At 51.4% G+C, this 6,032-nt stretch overlaps 1 long non-coding RNA gene across 2 annotated transcripts; it reads right to left on the bottom strand.

Moving 5' to 3' along the window:
* Positions 1–919: 919 nt before the first annotated feature.
* Positions 920–5,705, bottom strand: LOC121024543 (uncharacterized). Of its 2 annotated transcripts, none has more exons than XR_005787732.1 (4): positions 5,418–5,705; positions 2,828–4,792; positions 2,019–2,239; positions 920–1,175 (listed from the first exon to the last, which is right to left on the bottom strand). It is a non-coding gene; the product is annotated as an uncharacterized LOC121024543 (long non-coding RNA). The 2 variants fall into 2 exon arrangements; XR_005787731.1 differs by having other exon boundaries at positions 2,828–4,783.
* Positions 5,706–6,032: the final 327 nt, after the last annotated feature.

Below are 6,032 nucleotides of genomic sequence, written 5' to 3'. Positions count from 1 at the left end.
TTACTTCCCACTTCCATTCCCCATCATTGGAGGTCACACAACTCCAGGCTGTGCAATAGAGGTTTTCAAACCCTCCACATGTGTGCCTCATTGCCCCCGTCCTAAATCCCGGACATGCATAAAATCCATTTCTACTTATTGATACCCTCCTTTGCAGTTGCCTCCATTTACCTCCTTCCGTTTCTTTTAATGGACTAATTTTTTCTAAATTAAAATATAAATCTGACCACCAGGTATTTAATGGGGCAGTTCCTAGGGTTTTGTTGTAGACTTCATGAGTCTCTAAATTAGTAATTTCCCATGTCAAATTATAGGGGTCATGGGGGTTTGGATTTACAGACAGAATTTGCAGAACAATCAAGAGAAGGGCAAGTACCATAGTTACGGCTCAGTCCATTGGGGGAATAGGGTCAATTTTAAAGGATTGTCCTTAGTCCAATCAACAGTCCAGGTTGTCTTTGAAGGTCCGATGAGGTCTGAGAATGGGTCCACTGGTTTGGCGTGGGCGAAATGGATCCAGGTGGCGATTCCGTCTACTTTGATGGCAGTAGGCGTTGTCAGGATGACCTGGAAGGGTCCTTTCCACCTGGGCTCCAGAGTTCCCTGCCGATGACGTTTGACAAGGACCCAATCCCCTGGCCGGAATTGATGTGGAATAGGCGGGGGTCCAGTCTCATAGAGTTCCTTTAATTTGGGCCATATATCTTCATGGACCCTCTGCAAGTCTTGTAGGGAGAACAAGAATTCAAGACTATTATCGTTCTCAGCTTTGACAAGGTTATCTTTTAGGTTAGGGGTGATGGGGGGTGGTCTACCATGTATTATTTCATAGGGTGTGAGTCCCAGTTTGTATGGGGAATACACCCTGAACAGAGTGTAGGGGAGAAGGACCACCCAATTAGTGCCAGTCTCCATGGTCAATTTGTTTAGGGTCTCCTTTAAGGTTCTGTTCATTCTCTCTACCTGTCCTGAGCTTTGGGGTCGGTATGCACAATGTAATTTCCAATCAGCCCCAAGTATGGAAGCTAGTCCCTGACTTACCTTAGAGTCGAATGCAGGTCCATTGTCTGACCCTATCATTACTGGAAAACCATACCTGGGCAGGATTTCTCCTAGGATCTTTTTGGCTACAATCTGCGCCGTTTCATTCTTGGTTGGAAAGGCTTCAGTCCATCCTGAAAAGGTATCTACAAAAACTAGCAAATACTTATATCCATATTTTCCTGGTTTTACCTCAGTGAAATCTACTTCCCAGTAGGTTCCCGGTCTGCTCCCTCTTTGTCTTACCCTTGTCTGAGGATTACTACTCGCATTGTTGAGTTGGCACACTGTACATTTAGTAACTACTTGGTCGACCTTATCAGAGACATTTCTGATCTTTAGTCCAGTCTGTCTCAGTAAGTCCAACATTCGCCAGGAACCTAAGTGGGTGCTGCGATGGATCCACTCTAGAACTTGCCATCCTAGTTTATCTGGGAGTATAATGCTGCTTTTAGAGTCTCTCCACCAGCCATCTTTGATTCGGGTCATAGGAAGTTTACTCATCCATTGAATGTCGCTTTCTGAATACTCAGGGCTGGGGGGCAATTCCCGGGGTCCGGGGTCTGGCAACTGTAGGGTCAGCAATTGCGCTGGGGGCCGAGCTGTTTTTTGCAGTCTGATCGGCCAAATTGTTGCCCCGGGAAATTGGGTCGGTTGTCTTCTGGTGTCCTGGGCAATGCACAATCGCTAGCTTTTTGGGTTCCCATAAGGCTGCTAGCAGGGCTAGAATCTCTTCTTTATTTCTGATGTCTTTCTCTTCAGCTGTGAGGAGCCCCCGTTCTCTGTATATCGCCCCATGTATATGAGCGGTGGTGAAGGCATATCGGCTATCAGTGTACACGGTTAGCTTGCGGTCTCTTCCTAACTTTAGGGCCTGGGTTAAGTCTATTAGCTCAGCCTTCTGGGCCAAGGTTCCGGGGGGTAGAGCTTCTGCCCACACTACCTCGGTCTCTGAAGTCACGGCCGCCCCCGCATACCTTTGTCCTTGGTGAACGAAGCTGCTTTCGTCGGTAAACCAGATGGCATCTGCGTCCAATAATGGCTGATCCTGCTAGTCCTCCCAGACCCCATAAACTTGAGCCAGTATGTCAGCGCAGTCATGAAGTTGGGTTCCCATGTCTGGGTCTGGCAGCAGTGATGCTGGGTTCAGGGCCGTTAGGGGGGTGAAGATGACCCTGAGGGGATTCAACAGCAGTCCCTGGTAATGAGTGAGTCAGGCATTGCTCAGCCATGGGTCAGGCGGCTGCTTGAGGATGACCTCGATGGCATGCGGGGCGGTGACTTGTAATTCTTGGCCCATGGTCAGCTTATCAGCATCCTTTACCATTAGGGTAGTGGCTGCAATCATCCGGAGACAGGGTGGCCATCCGGCAGCCACTGGATCTAGCTTTTCAGACAGATAGGCTACTGGCCTGCACCAAGGGCCTAAATGCTGAGTTAGCACCGCCTTAGCTATGCCTCGGTTTTCATCTACATATAGGTGGAAGGGTTTGGAGACATCGGGGAGTCCCAGGGCAGGTGCTGATAGCAGAGCAGTTTTGATTTGTTGGAAGGCCTGTTCGGCTTCTTCCGTCCAACTAAAGGGCTGTTGATCTTTTGTTGCCTGGTATAAAGGTTTTGCTAATTCAGCAAACCCTGGTATCCATAGTCTGCAGAACCCAGCCGACCCTAGGAATTCCCTCACCTGTCGTGGTGTCTGTGGTCTGGGAATACGAAGGACAGTCTCCTTCTGGGCATCCGTTAGCCAGCGTTGCCCCCCTCTCAGTAAGTAACCCAGGTAAGTTACCTCTGACTTGCAGATCTGAGCCTTCTGTGCTGAGGCGCGGTAGCCTAAGGTTCCCAGAGTTCGCAGGAGACCTTCGGTTCCCTGGATGCAGGTTTCGGGTGTCTCGGCAGCTATTAAGAGATCATCAACATACTGTAGGAGAGTTATATTAGGGTGTTGTTGTCTGTACTCACTTAAATCTTCGTGTAGAGCCTCGTTGAACAGGGTCGGAGAGTTCTTGAATCCTTGTGGCAGTCGGGTCCAAGTGAGCTGGCCATTTATGCCCCTGTCTGGATCTGTCCACTCGAATGCAAATAGCTCTTGACTTTTAGGCGCTAGTGGTAGGCTGAAAAAAGCATCTTTTAGATCCAGAACAGTATACCATTGTTTTTTGGGCTGAGGGCGCTCAGGAGAGCATAGGGGTTAGGAACGGTTGGATGTATGTCCATCACCCGCTTATTGACTTCTCTCAGGTCCTGCACTGGTCTGTATTCCCCGCTGTTGGGTTTGTGCACGGGCAGCAGGGGGGTATTCCATGCTGAGTGGCAGGTGCGTAGGACCCCGAAGTCAAGGAGGCGGCGGATGTGCGGTGTGATGCCATTTTTGGCTTCCGTGGGCATAGGTTATTGGCGCACGTGGACGGGGTCCGTCCCGGGCTTGACCTCTATAAATAGGGCTGGGTGATGTTTTGCTAACCCCATACCACCCGTTTCTGCCCACGCGTCTGGGAAGCGTTGAAGCCAGGGCTCGATGTCCTGATCCAGAGGAGTGGGTTCCTGATGGAGCCTATATTCATCTTCTAGTTTCACAGTGAGTACAGATATGGGTTGGTTGTGGAAGTCAGTCACTGTGGGCCCCCCCGGTTGGAAATGAATTTGGGCCCCCATTTTGGTAAGCAAATCCCTCCCCAACAGGGGCCAGGGGCTGTCGGGAATGACCAGGAAGGAGTGGGTTACCTTCCCAGTTCCTAAGTCCACAGTCCTCTGAGTTGTCCAGGGGTACTTCTTTATTCCGGTGGCCCCTTGTACCCAGGATGATTTTTCAGATACTTTTCCATGGGGCTTGACCAGAACTGAGTGCTGTGCCCCGGTACCAACTAGGAACTGGACCGGGGTCCCCTCCACTTGCAATGTTACCCTAGGTTCGGGGAGGGGATCCGAACCCCGTCCTCCCTATTCTGTATCTTGGGTAAACAGTATGGGGGCTATTTTAGGCTGCCATTGCCCTTGGCTGGGGCGGGGTTGTTTCTTCTTGGGGCATTCTCCTATCCAATGGCCTTTTTCTTTACAATAGGCGCATTGACCTTTATCTAAGTGCCGCCTGGGAGGGTGTATTGTTTGAATGCCTTCTGGGGGTGGCTGTTCTTTCTGGACTATAGCGGCCAGGACTTTAGTCATTTTCTCTGTGGCTTTGATCTGTCTCTCTTCTGGGGCATCCCTGTTGTTGTAGACCCGTTGTGCTATACGGAGCAGATCCTGGATCTGTTTACCTTCTAAATCCTCTAGCCTTTGGAGTTTTTTTTAATGTCAGGAGCTGCTTGATTTACAAAGGACATAACGACAGCAGCCTGGTTTTCAGGGACTTCTGAATCCATGGGAGTAAACTGCCTAAAGGCTTCCATTAATCTCTCTAAGTAAGCAGCTGGACTCTCTGCCTTTCCCTGTACGACCGAATATACCTTAGCCAAATTGGTGGGCTTGCGAGCTGCAGCCCAGAGACCCGCCATCAGAGTCTGGCGATAAATGAGTAGCCTTCCCCTACCTTCTGCCGTGTTGTAGTCCCATTCGTCCTGTGGAGGTCTGGTTGGGGGGAAAGCCGCATTAATGAGGTCAGGGTTAGATGTCGGCCGACCGTCGTCTCCAGGAACCAGCTTTCTTGCTTCTAATTGGATCCTCTCTCACTCCTCTGTGGTGAACAGGATGCGGAGGAGCTGCTGACAGTCATCCCAGGTGGGCTGGTGGGTGAACATGACACTGTCTAAAAGAGCTATTAGATCTTTAGGGTTATCAGAGAATCGAGCGTTCTGCGTTTTCCAGTTGTAAAGGTCACTAGTGGAAAAGGGTCAATACTGGAGTCGGGGGTTGCCTGTTTCATCGGGGGGTCCTATTTCCCGCAGGGGTAGGGCCACAGTGGAGTCAGGGAGGCGAGGGTTTGGCTCACGCTGGGTGCGCCCGCGGGTTCTGCCGGCTGGCCCCCCGCAGTTGGTTTCATTTTCAATGGGGCTCGGCACAGCTGCTGCCTCCCGTCCTCCTGGTTCCGGCGCAGCTGCCGCTTCCCGTCCTCCCGGTTCCCCTAGGGGGGCAACTAGCGGGGCGACTGGCGGGGCGGCGGCTGCGGGCAGGGCCTGGGGTGCCAGGGGAGGGGGATGATAGGATGGAGGTTCTAGGGATAGTAGGTCCTGACTATCGGGCAATATGGGATACAAGGGCGCGGCTGGCGTCCTTGATTGTGGGGGACCTGCAGGCTGCATGGCAAGGACCTTACATGTTCCCGAGGATAGGAAGGGGGCCAACCAAGGGGGTGGATTTTCCACTAAACTCCGCCATACAAGAATGTAGGGAATTTGATCCGGGTGTCCCTCGCGACCCGGTAGAAAAATCTTTGATTTCACCTTAGCAATTATAGGGAGGCAGAAAGTTCCTTCGGTTGGCCATCCAACGCCGAAGGTTGGCCATTCGGAGCGGCAGAGGGTTATTAATTTTCCCCGCCGGATGTCTAAACTCAAATTCTGTCCTCTGGTTTTAACATCCCTGAAGTTAGCAACGAGGAGAGAAAGAGGAGTGCTTTGAGATTGGCCCATCTGTATCCTGGAGGTGGAGGAAAGGATTAAAAGGAGAAACAGTAAAGTTATGAGGATTTCTGGCTGGGCCAGGCCAGGTCGCCTGTGAAAGAGAAGGAGTTTAACACTTAAAAATTATAGAATAGAGAACACAACACTTAGATCGCTAGCACGTTTCGGGTGTTTGCCACCCGAACAGAAAAATTCCGATGGGCCCAAAGAGGTGCCCCAGACGGGTGCCAGTGGACGTCTCCTACTGGACCCGACCGACTGCCCTATAGCGCGTCTGCCTGGGCCGTGTCAGTCACCGATACAGATCCCGCGCGGGAGAGCCAGAAACGAACAGACAAACAGAAACGGACAGAGCCAGAAACGAACAAACAGAAACGGACAGATCCGGCTCACTCACCAATCGGTCTCGGGGACGACCCGTTGACTTGGGGTCTG

Source organism: Herpailurus yagouaroundi, unplaced genomic scaffold, assembly GCF_014898765.1.
Source record: "Herpailurus yagouaroundi ecotype Mexico unplaced genomic scaffold, PumYag 65877, whole genome shotgun sequence".
In the NCBI taxonomy this organism is placed as follows: domain Eukaryota; kingdom Metazoa; phylum Chordata; class Mammalia; order Carnivora; family Felidae; genus Herpailurus; species Herpailurus yagouaroundi.
Note: the sequence above shows the minus strand (reverse complement) of the source record. Positions and strands in the feature narration are given on the sequence as shown.